The sequence below is a fragment of the Gopherus evgoodei genome, unplaced genomic scaffold (assembly GCF_007399415.2).
Source record: "Gopherus evgoodei ecotype Sinaloan lineage unplaced genomic scaffold, rGopEvg1_v1.p scaffold_136_arrow_ctg1, whole genome shotgun sequence".
Classification (NCBI taxonomy): domain Eukaryota; kingdom Metazoa; phylum Chordata; order Testudines; family Testudinidae; genus Gopherus; species Gopherus evgoodei.
The window spans coordinates 87,251-102,383 of NW_022059799.1; the positions used below are offsets into that span (position 1 = coordinate 87,251).

The following is a 15,133-nucleotide window of genomic DNA, read 5'->3' on the forward strand; positions in this document are numbered from 1 at the left end:
CAGGGGGCCTGGGGCAAAATAATTTCAGGGCCCCTTCCATAAAAAAAAGTTGCAATATTATAGAATACTATATTCTCATGGGGGCCCCTGCAGGGCCTGGGGCAAATTGCCCCACCTACCACCCCTCTGGGCGGCCCTGCCCTCAGCCTCTTCTTGTAAGTCCTCTGTCCCCTAATCATTTTTGTTGCCCTTCCCTTAGACTTTCTCCAATTTGTTTCTGTATTGGGGGGTGGGCGCGAAAACTGGACACAATGCTCCAGATGTGGCCTCACCAGTGCTGAATAATCACTTCCCTCGATCTGCTTGCAATGCTCCTACTAACCTAGCCCAATATGACCAGTTCCCCATATTGAATGCAGACACAGCAATATTTGATAAATTGGTTCCTGTCCATTCAAGAGGTTATTTCCCACCTATTTATAAATAATGAAGATGCTCTAAGTGGAGGGGAGAGAGCTGTTCCGTCCGTGCAGTTAATCCATCTCCCCGAGAGGTGGTAGCTATGTCACTGGGGGAAGCTATGTTGGTGGGTGTGCAAGCTGTGGTGTCTACATGTATATATAAAGTTTAATCAAACCCCATTTTTAAAACCCCTGTGGTCTGGGAATAGAAAAGGAGCTCTCTGAGGCGGAGCCTGTCCTTCAAAATCCTTAAGATCACTGACTTGCCTTTGTAAATGGCATGGGGGTATAGCTCAGTGGTAGAGTGTTTGACTGCAGATCAAGTAGTCCTTGGTTCAAATCCAAGTGCTCCCTTACAAACCTGTTCTTTCAATTAAAAATAATTCTGTTTCCAGTATGTTCAGGAGCTCCACTAAATAGGGGTCCCTGAAATGAATAAACACACTCAATGCTTTCCTGTACAAGTGTGTAAAAACCTAGCAAACATGTCCCCCAGCTGAAATCACTTCCAATCCTCTAAGTGTCTGGGTTTGTTTTCATCAATTAAATGAAGACACATTTGCAGGTCCTTGGCCTCCATGGGCTGCAATGTGCAGAAGAACAAGAACCACATCCACTTGGGAGGAATGGGCTAGTTTCTATTACATTTGGTAAATAAGTTGCCATGGGGACTGAAAACTCTACTGGAGATGGATAGGAGCCTGTTATAAAAATTAAATAACCAAGATTTACCAAACTCCCTGTAACACATTCAAACCTCTCTTTGTGCGCACAGTATCAATTGGGGCTCTAACAAATGTTAACCTTCCTGTAACACAGATCATTGTTCCTTGTAACTTTCAGATGCATTCAAATGGCAGCTGTTTACAGGTCATGGGCTGCTAGTTCATGAGCAGGAGCAGAGTCTCTGTAAGATTACCAACCATAGAGCTTGTTATGTCTGCATCTAAGTAAGTGCAGAGTTATTTCAATGGCTCCTAAACTGATATCTCCTGCCCCTTCTGGCTGGTTAATTGCACTATTTGGAACCTGCTCCTAAAATTGCACCCTTTCTGGGAGTGAGTCAAAATTGCTCCAGGAAACCCCATTGGGCTTCAAGGGCAGCTCAAACAAAGAGGTGATGGGACAGCACGGGGGTCTCAGAGCTTCTCTTTCATAGCAAGCCCAGAGGGTGCTACTAACATGACTGTGGGGTTCTATTCCTGGCTGTGAGAGGAAAAGGGGTGTCTAGTGGATTAGAGGTGGGGGTCTAGAAGTCAAAGAGAAAACATCTCCCTTTTCAGCTTCAATGCTCATTGAACAAGAACATGGCTTCTCAGGTTTCAGAAGAGCAGTTGTGTTAGTCTGTTTCCTCAAAAAGAACAGGAGTAGGTGTGGCACCCTAGAGACTAACAAATTTCTTAGATTCTGTTGCCATCATGTGGCCATTTCATTTCACTTCTTATTGTTAAAAGGTTTGGGTACTTCACACAGAAAGATTATTTCCTTGGGAAAGACGGAGAAGTGGAAGCTGCATTGATTTAATCCTCTGAAAATTAAATAAGGATTAAAATATTCCCCAGACAGCTCAGTCCCAACCGTTCTCCCTCACTGCTGCCAGTGAAGCTCAGTTCTGTCCCACGGCCCCAAGAACTGCTGGGTGAAAGTCCTGGGTCTGATGTGCAGTAAGAAAAAAAAAAAGGTAATGGATGTACCCTATCTCCTAGAACTGGAAGGAACCATTGAATCCAGCCCCTTCCGTCATTGGCCAAACCAGACAGTCTCTGCGTAAAAGAATAAATGGACACAAATCAGATGTCAAGAATTATAACATTCAAAAGCCAGTCGGAGAACACTTCAATCTCCCTGGTCACGTGATTACAAACCTAAAAGTCGCAATATTACAACAAAAAAACTTCAAAAACAGACTCCAACAAGAGACTGCTGAATTGGAATTAATTTGCAGACTGGACACCATTAAATTAGGCTTGAATAAAGACTGGGAGTGGATGGGTCATTACACAAAGTAAAACTATTTCCCCATGTTTATTTGCCCCCTACTGTTACTCACACCTTCCTGTTGGAAATGGACCATCCTATCACTACAAAACGGATTTTTTCTCCTGCTGATAATAGCTCACCTTAACTGATTACTCTCGTTATAGTGTGTATGGCAACACTCATTTTTTCATGTTCTCTGTGAATATATATATATGTGTATATATATATACCTTCCTACTGTATTTTACACTGCATACATCCAATGAAGTGGGTTTTAGCCCAGGAAAGCTGATGCTCAAATAAATTTGTTCATTTTCTAAGGTGCTACAAGTACTCTTCCTTCTTCTTCCAGATAAATTAATGGAGGTTAAGTCTATGAATGGGTATTAGCCAGGAGGGGTAAGGAATGGTATCCCTAGCCTCTGTTTGTCAGAGGGTGGTGACGGATGGCAGGAGAGAGATCACTTGATCATTACCTGTTAGGTTCAGTTCCTCTGGGGCACCTGGCATTGGCCACTGTTGGCAGATAGGATGTGGGGTTCGATGGACCTTTGGTCTGACCCAGTATGGCCATTCTTATATCCTTATGAAGGGAGGGGCACAACCCTGGGAGAGAGTTTCTGTAGTATAGTGGTTATCACATTTGCCTAACATGCAGAATGTCTCTGGTTGGAAACCAGGCAGAAACATGAGGGCTCAATTTTCCCCGCTCCTACTGGCCTGTCCCTGCTGTTGTAGGAGCAGCAGTGATTTCTATGCTCAAAAGCTATGTTATACTTCCCCTGCTCCCACTTTTGTCTCCTCTCCCTCTCTGAATGCCTGTGAAGTGGCTTTTCCCCTCCCGCTCCCTCCTGGACTGCTCGAGGGATGAATGGGCTGGTTGAAGAGCAGAAGAGCTTCCAGGTAGACAAGGTGTCTGGGACTCTAATTAGGCAGCACTCACACCCCCAGAGCATGGACACTGCCCAAGGTGGAGTGTGACCAACCAGATGCAGCCAAGTCATCTCTAGTTGCAGACCATTAGGTGCAGGTCCTTAAAAGGGGAAGGGGCCATGTGCTCAGGAGAGCACTCACAAGCTTGTACCTCCAGTGAATGCCCTTTGCCTGACCGCCTGGCCAGTGGCTCTCTGCGTTGTATTTCATTGTGCCTCAGGAAGACTTACCTTCATCGCACCGTCCATAGCTGCGCTGTGGGACACTTACCTTGCAGAATCCTGACATCTCCAGTGCTGTGCCTGTCCTGGGAGCGTGAGTATGTAAGTGTGAGTGTGACACCCCCGCTTCTTCTTTTGAGCTTAGCTGTCAGTATAATAAATGTGCTGCTTTCTGCCAAACTCTGGTGGGTCATTAGTCCTCCCTACACTTACTAGCTGGCCCAATTTTGGGTAACACCTGCGATAAACTCAACCCCAGCAGGACAGAGGGTGGTGAAATGAGCTGAGAAAAAGCCTTAGCTTCAGTATCTCCCATACGGTCCATGCTGGAGCTCTTTTTTGATTCTGGGACTGCATGGTCACCTGTGCTGATCGGTGCTCCACGCTGGGCAAACAGGAAATGAAATTCAAAAGTTCATGGGGCTTTTCCTGTCTACCTGGCCAGTGCATCCAAGTTCAGATTGCTGTCCAGAGTGGTCACAATGGTGCACTGTGGGATAGTGCCCGGAGGCCAATACCGTCGAATTGCGGCCACACTAACCCTAATCCGACATGGCAATACCAATTTCAGCGCTACTCCCCTCGTCGGGGAGGAGTACAGATATCGGTATTAAGAGTCCTTTATATCGATATAAAGGGCTTTGTTGTGTGGATGGGTGCAAAGTTAATGTGATTTAATGCTGCTAAATTCAATATAAACTCGTAGAGTTGACCAGGCCAGCGAGAGCAGCAGGTTTCCCCTATTGTGTCTTGCACGTGTTTTCTTCACTAGCTTTTCCTCCGCACCAAGTTGCTTTTGTTTCCTGTAAGCCTGGCTAGCTCAGTTGGCAGAGCATCAGACTTTTAATCTGAGGGTCCAGGTTTTAAGTCCCTGGTCAGGCAATAAATTACTCATCAAGATCTTAGAGTGTCTTTCTGGAGTCCTCTTTGATGGTACTTTTTCTCTTCAGGATTTTCCCTTTCCTCAGAAGGACCTTTTTGTGTGTGGGTTTGAAGGGGCAACTTCCTGACGGCCCCTCTGTCCTTGCAGCCTGGAAGAATAAAGGCCTCTGGGCATATAGCATGTTCCTTCCCTGCACACACACACACACACATACAAACACGCAGAATATCCCTAAGGAATTACAATCAACTGCTGCCTTCCCCTTTCCTGCTGGATCCCCAAACGAGGATGCTCTTCAGCCTAAACCCATGTCCCCTCTTTTCCCAGTGCCCCTCAATCCCAATCCTCAGTCCCTCCTATGCACACTGCTCCTCACTCCCAACCAGACCCTGCTTCTCTTCCCCCTTCTCCTCCTCCTATCCCCTACCCACAGCCCCCTCAATCCCAACCCACAGGCCCCTCCTCCTCACGCTGCTCCTCAATCCCAACCCACAGCCCCCTCCTATTCCCCGTGCCCCTCAATCTGAACCCACAGCTCCCTCCTTCCCTCCAGCAGCAGGTGCTTTTGACCCCCCTCAAGAAGATTTTCTTGCAAGGTTTCATGTATGAATCTGCATGTGGATTTTACAGTATGTTGGAAATATGTTGGGTTGCTTGCCGAAATGATTACTTTTGGCTGGTGTTGGATTCCCAGTCTCCTTGTTATTGGGGCAGGAGAAATAAAGCGTTGTTATCCTTGTTGTGTGAATTGAGGGCAGCACAACTGTACTTGGCAGACCCTTATTGAAGGACTCACTCTCAATTCAATAGCACTTGCTAGGCAGTGGACAGGGGTTCCAAAGCCAAGTGGGCTGGGTCCTAATACTAAAATTTAGATGTTAGACCAACTTTAGGATAGGGTGGCTGTGGAGGGATGAGTGAGTCCCTAGACAGCACAGTGAGTACGGTGACTTCTTATTTTCCCCCTTTTCCACCCAGGTTGGCAGGTGAACTGTACAGAGGCACCTCTGGGCTTGCACTGACTAAGGACAACAGCTGTGAGTGGGGTGCAGAGAGGGGATGGCTCATGTTAAAGGACTTTTGGTTGCTGGACTTACAAACTGTAGGAGTAAGGACACTGCCCAGCTTATTTGGGAGTGGGTCTTTTCCTCATGGTTTATGTTTATGTGTTGGGGCTGCAGACATGACCTCTGCTAACCCTGGGCTTACGTTGCAATGTAGATATACCCTGAGAGTGCATCTATACTGTGACAAAATCCCTGTGGCCTGTCTGGCCTGGATGATCTGATTTGGATTCCTGGGACTCAGACTGGAGCTGGGACTCAGAGACCTTCACCCCTCGTGGGGTCTCGGAGGCTGGGCTCAAGCCCAAGGGTCTACACTGTAATTTTATAACCCTGCAGCACAAGCCCCACAAGCCTCAATCAACTGACCCAGTGTTTGAGAATAGTGACTTGGGTGTGTTAATGGCAGTGTAGACATAATGCTAGGCTATGTCCACACTGCAATGAAACACCCAGGGCTGTCCCATGCAAGCTCAGGCTCCCAGGGCTTGGGCTGTGGGGTGGTAAATTTGCAATGTAGACATCTTGGCTCAGGCTGAATACCGGGCTCTGGACCCCACAAGGTTGGGAGGGAATTTAGCAAGCAAAAAAGGTAAAATGGCAGTGGAGTATTACCGTGGACTCAATGGCATTTCTCCATTGGTCTGTCTGCTTTGAGGCAGGGACAATAACACGTCCTGCTGCATTCGTTATTTCAAAGGGCGGTTTAGGATTTTCATTCTCACACACAGTGCACGAAGCAGGACTCAATCCTCGGTGGAAACTAAATGAGCTGCTCACAGATTCTGGCAGCCACAATGAGCCATTTGGTGTGAGAGCCCAAACCTGCCCCTGTCCCAGAGGAAGGGGGTCATCTGCAAAGAGCTTGGAACACTGACCTATCAGCTCTTAACTCCCAAACTTTCAGTAACTCTATTGTCAGTGCCTGTGAGTGTAATTTAAACCATAAGAACAGCCATACTGGGCTGGACCAAAAGCCCATCTAGCTCTATGTTTTGTCCTCTGACAGTAGCCAATACCAGGTGCCCCAAGAGTTACTCAACAAGGCATCACTGGGAGTTGAACCCAGGATCTCCTGTTTACAAAACAGGGGCTTGAACCAGCTAAACCATGGTACCTTCCTGTAATTAGCGTACGGTGTCTGCTCACACCTGACTCCCTGCCATCCCCACCGGGGCCTGATAAGCTTTGCATGTGTTTGGATTCTGCAAAGCAGAGGAGCAGGTGAGGTTTTCCTTGCAAGCTGTGTGTGTGTGTGAATCTTTGGCCAGGTCTGCACTACGAAGTTATTTCAGCATCATTATATTGCTCAGGTGTGTGAAACACACAACGCTCCCTCGGTTGGCAGCTTGTGGCTGGTGTACACACTGCAATGCCACGTCTGGCAACAAAACTGCCCTGTTTTGGTGACAAAGTAAAACCACCTCGACAAGAGGCCTAGAGCTTTTTGCAGCAAACTTAAAGTGACAAATTGTCAGTGTAAATGCTGCTGGTCATTATATCACCATAACTGGCCTCCACCAGTATCCCATAATGCCTGCCGTGAACTCTCCTGCCCTGCATTCCTGCTACAGAGGCTGGGCCCCTCCCCTTTCATAGCTCCAGAAAGTTCTAGCAGCTGAGCCACTGTCTACACTGGGATTAGGTTGATAGAACTGCATTGCCAGCCTAAGTAATGTAATTAGACCCACCTAATTTTGTAGTGTAGACCTGTCCAAAGAATCACACACACACCTTGGGAGCAAAACTTCACCTTCTCCTCTGCTTTACAGAAGCCAAACACTAGCAACACTTATCAGGGCCCAGTGGGGCTTGTCAGAGAGTCAGGTGTGGGCAAACACAGTGAGTTAAATAAGAGCAGGCACCATGGCTTAGTTGGTTAAAGTACTTGTTTTGTAAACAGGCGATCCTGGGTTCAAGTCATAGTGGTGGCTTTTGGGGCACCTGGCATTGGCTACTGTCAGAAGACAAGATTCAGAGCTAGATGGACCTATGGTTTAAATTACACTCACAAGCACCGATAATAGAGTTACTGAATGTTTGGGTGTTAAGAGCTGATACGTCAGTGGTCCAGTCCCCTCACTGCAGTTTTACCATATCCACTTGCTAAACTCCCTCCCAATCTCTAAAATTACAGTGCAGACATATGGGCTTGAGCACAATCTCTGAGGCCCCATGAGGGGTGAGGGTTTCTGAACCCAGGCTTCAGCGTGAATACAAATATCTACACCACAGTTTTTAGCCTCTCAGCTTTACGTCCAGGAGCCCAAGTCAGATGATCCAGGCCAGCCATGCTGCCATTTTTATCCCAGGAGAGATGGACTTTAAAGGTACATTCCCACTGCAATGGAAGCCCAGGAGTGGCACGCTGTGCTCAAAGCAGCACCTGGAAGCCCCATATTCACCACTCTCATATAATGATGATATGGTTTGTACAAAGTCTGCCTTGTGAGCAAGGGTGGCTTTAGGCACCAGCAAAGCAAGCACCTGCTTGGGGCAGCCCATTTGCAGGAGCAGCGTGGGAGCTGAGAACCAACAGGGGGCTCTAGGAGCTACAGTTCCTCGTTTAGCTCCCTGCCTATAGAGCCAGCCCTGGAGCAGGAAAGAACTACATTTCCCAGCATTCCCTTGGCAACTACAAACTGGGAAGGAAGGGAGGGAGCTATAGACAAGGAGTTAACGAAGAAACTACAGCTCCCAGAGCCCCCTATTGGTTCTCAGCTCCCATGCCGCCCTTGCAAGTGGGCTGCCCCAAGCAGGTGCTTGCTTTGCTGGTGCCTAGAGCCGCCCTAGGGGGATGATGCTCCGGCTCTCCAGCGGCAGGGCAGCCTGAACTGCAGTCCAGCCTGTGCAACTCAGGCTGCTGTGAGCGCCATCTTGCTACTGAAGCCAGAATTGCAGGGTCAGTTCCAGCTCAGCCTGAAAGCCTCAGCTGACAGGGAACATCCTGGTTCAGGGCTGGCTCCTGGCTTTTTGCACGCCCTCCCACTCCAAAAAAAGGGGGGGGTAGGGGCTGGAGTGCCACCACCAAGCACATGCTTGGAGCACTGGTGCCTGATCCCAGCACTGGAAATGGAACCCAGGAGTCCTGGCTCCCAGCCTCCCTTCTTCTACTCCCCCCCCCCTTTATGGGAGCCAGGATTCCTGGGTTCTAGCCCCATCTCTGGGAGCAGAGTGGGGTCTAGTGGTTAGAGCAGGAGGAGCCAAGACTCCTGGGTTCTACTCTCAGTGCTGCTGTGTGACCCTGGACCTCTGTTTCTCCTCCCACTTTTTGGGTATGGAGCCTGTAAACTCTCTGGGGCATGGCCTGTCTCTCGCTGTGTCTGGGCAGCGCCCGGGCCAACGGGGCCCTGATCTCAGCTGGGGCAGGGACTGTCTCTGTGTCTGTGCAGCCCCTTCCACAACAGAGGTTTGAGTCTGCCCCGCTCTCTGTAGGTGCTGCTATTGTACAGATAAATAGTCATGATACTAAAAGGCGTGGCAGGCCACTTAAAAGCTGAGTGCTTAGACAAGGGCTTGAAGCCTGGATCTTCAGATTAAAAGCCTGATGTTCTACCAACTGAGCTAGTTGAGACCATTTTCACCATTCACCACAAGAGAGAGCAGGTAGGCAAAAGAGAGGCAAAAAAAGGCCCAGGACCCCCTCCTCCTTTTCTGCACATCCACTGCCTGTCAGCAGGATTCCTCCTCCTCCTTCCTCCTGTGCCTCAGTGTGACTAAATCTCCACACCTAGACAGCTGGTCCATCCGCTGCACCCCAATCCCCCCATGCCTGAGCCTCCCTGCCAAGCCCTGCACCTGGCTCCATAGAATTAAGTCTCATGTGTCACTGGGAACTCGACTTCTTGTGCCCAGAGAGTCTCAGCCCCCCTCGGTAGATGACCTGAGAAACACAATGTCCGACTTTTCCAAAGAAGTGCTTGGAGGGGCTTTTTTTGTGTTACCATGTGGTCTAATGGATAAGGTGCCTGAGTGTGGATCAGAACATTGAGGCTTCGAGTCCCTTCATGGTTGTGTTTCTGCAGTTTTACCATCGTGCTGAAAGTTCTGCTCCCTTCAGGGCTGGAACCTCTTCTTGGCTGCTCAGGCCAATGCTCTGGCTTCAGCTAGAGCCCTGGGAAGGAGTTGGAGGCTGGGCATCACAAAGGCTGGGACATGAGACCCAGGTGCTTCCAGTCTAGCCTTTGCCCTTTCTGATATGCCAAAGAAAATGGGCGGCTGCCCAGGCTAGCGTGTGCGCCTGTCCCTGTGCTGGAGGGTACTTGCTACATAGCGTCTTTGGAGTCTGGGTGTTTCTCTGCTTCTCGCCAGCTAAAGAAAAGCCTCTTGGTGTAAAATCTCCTGCCTCACTGCAAAAATGAGCACCTTGAGTGGGACCAGTCAGAGGCCCCACCACGGGGGGCTGGCCCTGCTTTACTACCAACTTGTGATGTTAGCCACAGAGCATCAGCAGCTTCCCCGCGTGCTGGTGACCTTCAGTGGGTGTTTGGCATGGCAGGGAGCAGCCTGGCTGGGTGTTTTTGTGCCTGTCTGAAGGCCACACATAGGCATGGTCCTGCCCTCCTCTAGCCCTGACCTCAGTTGCTCTGTGGCTTTTAAGCCTTCCCTTGGAGCTGTCAGCACCAGCTGCCTCTGCTCTAGGTGCCCAGAGGAGGAGAGGTGTGTGGGGTCACTTTTACAGATGCCCCTTCCCTGGTACTGCCCTTGCTCAGCTGCACAGAGGAGCTTCCATCCCCAATCCCTGCCTGTCACTGCCCAGCAGCCCTCTGGCACCATTCCTGAGGGCTACCCTGCCTCACTTTCTTCCTACCATGTTGGGAAAGACAGCTCTCATCATTAAAGGTCAGGTGGGCCAACTAGGGGCAGAAGCCTGTTCTCTGTTTTCCTACTGCAGAGCCCAAGCTCAGGAACTCACCTTGGGTGCAGGCACTGCTGTGCTCCCAGAAAACAAGCCACCCCTGCACAAACAGGGATGACAGAGCCTGACAAAGTCTGGGATTGAACCAGGGACCTTTAAATCTTCAGTCTAACGCGCTCCCAACTGAGCTACTTTGGCACCTGCGTGATAGCATTTTGGCCTGTTGCTTTTCTGTTTGGGATGTTTTTGTCAACAGTTGCACACAAAAAGGACAGGAAAACAACAGCTGCTCCACACCCCCACCGGAGGAACCCGGCACCGTTAGCTGTGGTGAGTAAGAAGTGTCTGTTGGCTGACAGGGCCTGTCCCCCAGGAGCTGGAACAGCAGCTGCTGCCTCCCCCTCGGCTCCAGGCTGTGGGAAATGCTCATTGCCTGGCTGCATGGGCAGATGCTGCTCCGTGCTCTGGAGAGCATCTGTATTGCTCTGTCAACCCCCCGTCTTCACTGAGCCAGTCTGGTAAGGTCCCAAGTGCCCCCTCCGGCCTGGCAGCTGAGAGTCTGTGCAGACACCAACCCCCCTGCCAGCCCCAGAGCCAGCAGCAGCGCCAGCCCCCCCCAGCACCACAGGGGCACTCAATGCACTTCCTGTGGGGAAATGGCTCCTTGGCGTCCAGCTGCTAGAGTGAGAGCCAGGAGAGAGCAGTGTCTGGCTCACCTTGGGGGAGAGAAGAGACCTGATGAGTGTGGATCTCCCTCAGCCTCCCCCGCAATGCTGGTCAGTTGTATTGTCACTGTGATAGTCAGTGCTTCCCTTCAGGGCCGGCCCTAGAGGGGTCTGGAACAAATCCCCCCTTCCCTTCTCAGGCTCTGCCCCCACTCCACCCCTTCCCCCAAGTCCCCACCCCGTCCCTTCCCGTCCCATCTCTTCCCTTCCTGCACCTTCCTGTCCCAGTCCTCTCCCACCCCCACCTCTTCTTGTTCCTGCTCCTTCCCCTCCCCACCCAGTGCCTCCTGCACCCCACTGAACAGCTGATCACTGGCAGGTGGGAGGTGCTGAAGGGGAAGAGGAGGAGATTGTCAGCAAGGCCTGTAGTGTGTGTGTGGAGGGGAGCTGGCTGCCAGTGGGCGCTGAGCACCTATTTTTTATCTGTTGGTTCTGCAGCCCCATAGCTCCCATGGAGTCGCTGACTTGGCTTCCTTCGTACTCTAGAGAGAGGAACAGAACCAGGGCCCTGGCTGATCTATGGGGCACCAGGTGAGTGCCAGAGGCTTCAGGTGCTGAGAGTTTGCCTGACCCCTCAGGGACACAGTGTGAGGTGGTGCCCCAGGGATCTCTATGAAAGGAGCAGAACAGGATTTACTTGAGGTGGGGAGAGAATTGAGAGTGTCTCAAGGGGTTGTACAGAGGTGTTGCCCGGGTGAGAGACTGGCTAAAACACAGGCCTCACTGAGAGCAGGATTCGCACCTGCACAGGGAAACTCTATTGGATTTCAACTCCCACATCTTAACCACTCGGCCATCACAGTTGTGAGTGAAAAAATGCACCAATGCCAGAGAAACTGGTAAAGAATCACAATGCCCAGGTTTGAAGTCATCTGAACTACAGAATTCCCACCGCAAACCTGGCTCCCAAAGCACGGGGGCGATTTGAGGTTTGTTCTCTTTGCTTAGCCATGTGCAGTCGCACAGAGAGCACAAGTAAAAGTCTTCCCTTCCACAGAGTGCGAATGGGAAATGATTCTCAACTTGAAGCCTGATGGAGGGTGACCAGATGTCCCGATTTTATCGGGACTGTCCCTATATTTGCTTGTTTGTCCCGCGTCCCGACCGATGGTTGGTCGGGACCCTGAACAAACAAATAACTTTGTCCTCTTCTCTGGCACACAGGCATAGTCTGGAAGGATACTTGTCCCCCCAACTCCGCCCCCTCATTCCCCCATTGGATCCCTCCCCAAATCTTGGCCCTGGCCCTGCCTCTTCCCCAAGCGCGCGGCATTCTTCCTCCATCCCAGGTTTGCACATGGGCCATGGCCATGGCTGGGAACGCAGCGCCGAAGCTGCTCTAGCCCTGCAGCCTGTGGGGCAGCGCACTGGGGCTGGGGGCAGTGTGGAGAAGGCAGGGCCCAGGTGGGCTGGGGGCAGAGACACTAGTGGGGTGGACACGCTTCTGCCAGGAGCTGCCTGGTTCACCCCTTGCCCGAGAGCTGCAGGAGGGGCCCAGATCATGGCTCGGCTGCAGAGCTCGGAGCCCAGGCTGGGCCCAGGAGTGAGGGGATGGGGGAGCTAGGGGTGTAGTGGGGGTTGGAGCCAAGAGTTGGTTGGAAATGGGGCTGTGCCACTGCCGCTTGGCGGTGGGGGGGTCCTCTGGCTTTTTTTTTTGCTCCGCCCCCCACATCCTGATATTTCATCTTTGACATCTGATCACCCTAGCCTGATATGAAGGAGGATGTCTGGACCAAGGGGCCAGGGACTGGCCTTTGCTAGAGAAATCACTGTCAAGTTTTAGCCAATTAGGACAAGTCAGCAAATAAGAACAACCTCAGGTATCAGTAACTGCTACAGGTTGCAAATTCCTACATGCAGCAGTTTCTGGCACTACACCTGCACAGCTCTGCTCCCTGGCTCTTCTCGGGCTCCTGCTCTCTCCTTAGCTCTGCCCCACTCTCGCCTAGGCAGTTCCAGCTCACGTGGAGGATGGGACCCCCTGGCCTGGTGACTCCCTCATTACACTGCCTGGCCTGTCAGTGCAGCTAACTTGGAGCTTTGGCCTCTCCCCATTGTCCCTGGGGACTGTCAGTCTCAGGGTCCTGATTTCCCATTGATCCTTCCCCCTTCTATTGGTGCTGGGAACTAGCCAACCAACCCTCCCCCCCACACACACACTAAGTTTTAGTAAAGGGCCAAGAGCCCCCTTACACAAGCCAGCCCCATGAGGGTCACCGATGTGCAGAGAAGGCAGCACAAGCTGGTCCCATGGTGTAATGGGCAGCACTCAGGACTCTGAATCCTGTAATTTGAGTTCAAATCTCAGTGGGACCTTGTGTCGGCTTGTGGTCATAGGCGGCAGGTTATATACATTTGTGGTGCTCAGGCTCCAGGAATATTCAGGGCTGGGGGCCCTGCTCCAGCAACATTTGGAGCTGGGTCTCTTCCCCTGGCCCTGGCTCCTGCCTGCCACCCCTCCCCCAGCATGTCCCCCCCTGCTGCGCTGTGTCCCTGCCTGGCAAAAAGCAGCATGTGCCTGTCCCCTGCCTGCTCCTGCTGCTGGAGTAGAGGGATTCTGGGCAGAACTGCTGTCTGCTTCCCCCAGGGTCCTAGTGCCCATCATCTACTAATGGCAAGGCAGGCTGCCCTGAGCCCCAACCCTCATCCCCCTGCACTCCAATCCTCAGCCCCAGCCCTGAGCCCCCTCCTGCATCATGAATCCCTCATCCTCAGCCCTGCACTCCCTCCTATCCCCAAACTCCCTCCCAGAGCCTGCACCTCTCACCCCTTCCTACAACCCCAGCCTGGAGCCTGCACCCAGCACCCAAACTCCATCCCAAAGCCTGCACCCGGCACCCCTCCTGCACTCTAATCCCCAGCCCAGGATCTGCCCCCCAGACCGCCCCCCCAAGCCCCATCCCAGAGCCATAGGCAGGTGGGGTGGAGTTTGGGGGATGGAGTTGGGTGGCGGGTTCTGGGCACCACGGAAATTTCTACAAACTTGCCACCCATGCTTATGGTAAAGCCCCAGAGCTCAATTTCCCTGTCTCCAGCTGTGTAAGAGTGAATCTTTCCCCTCCTGCTGGGTGACTCACACCTCCTAGAGCCAGGTCTTTGGCTGGGATGGCTACAATGGGTTAGGGCTCTAGAACTTGCTACCTTGACAGTTGGGACTCTTGCTGCTGCTCCTCATAGACTCATAGACTCATAGGTCAGAAGGGACCAATATTATCATCTAGTCTGACCTCCTGCACAAGGCAGGCCATAGAACCCTACCCATCCACTTTTATAACAACCCCTAACCCAGGACTGAGTTATTGAAATCCTCAAAATTGGTTTGAAGACCTCAAGCTGCAGAGAATCCACCAGCAAGCGACCCGTGCCCCACGCTGCAGGGGAAGGCGAAAAACCTCCCGGGCCCCTGCCAATCCGCCCTGGAGGAAAATTCCTTCCCGACCCCAAATATGGCGATCAGCTAAACCCTGAGCATGTGGGCAAGACTCACCAGCCAGCACCCAAGAAGGAATTCTCTGCAGTAACTCAGTTCCCATCCCATCCAACATCTCCCCGCAGATCGTTGAGCAGACTTATCTGGTGATAATCCAAGATCAATTGTCCAAATTAAACTATCCTATCATAACATCCCCTCCATATACTTATCAAGCTTAGTCTTAAAGCCAGATAAGTCTTTTGCCCCCACTACTTCCCTCGGAAGGCTGTTCCAGAACTTCACTCCCCTAATGGTTAGAAACCTTCGTCTATATGAATATGAAAGTTGTTAGCTGGATAAGGAACTGGTTAAAGGGGAGACTCCAGAGGGTCGTATTGAAAGGTGAATTGTCAGGCTGGAAGGAGGTCACTAGTGGAGTCCCTCAAGGATCGGTTTTGGGACCGATCTTATTTAACCTTTTTATTACGGACCTTGGCACAAAGAGCGGGAATGTGCTAATAAAGTTTGCGGATGACACGAAGCTGGGGGGTATTGCTAACACGGAGAAGGACAGGGATACTATTCAGGAAGATCTGAACCACCTTGTTAACTAGAGTAATAGGAACAGGATGAAATACAATAGTGAAAAGTGCAAG

The 15,133-nt window shown here is 51.2% G+C and overlaps 4 non-coding genes across 4 annotated transcripts; 3 read left to right on the top strand and 1 right to left on the bottom strand.

Moving 5' to 3' along the window:
• The first annotated feature begins 683 nt into the window (after positions 1-683).
• TRNAC-GCA lies at positions 684-755 on the top strand. The gene has a single exon. It is a non-coding gene; the product is annotated as a tRNA-Cys (tRNA).
• Positions 756-2,997: 2,242 nt separating this feature from the next.
• On the top strand, positions 2,998-3,070 carry TRNAV-AAC. Its single transcript has one exon. It is a non-coding gene; the product is annotated as a tRNA-Val (tRNA).
• Positions 3,071-10,465: 7,395 nt separating this feature from the next.
• Positions 10,466-10,538, bottom strand: TRNAF-GAA. Its single transcript has one exon. It is a non-coding gene; the product is annotated as a tRNA-Phe (tRNA).
• A 2,771-nt stretch (positions 10,539-13,309) lies between these two features.
• On the top strand, positions 13,310-13,381 carry TRNAQ-CUG. The gene has a single exon. It is a non-coding gene; the product is annotated as a tRNA-Gln (tRNA).
• The last annotated feature ends 1,752 nt before the right edge of the window (positions 13,382-15,133 follow it).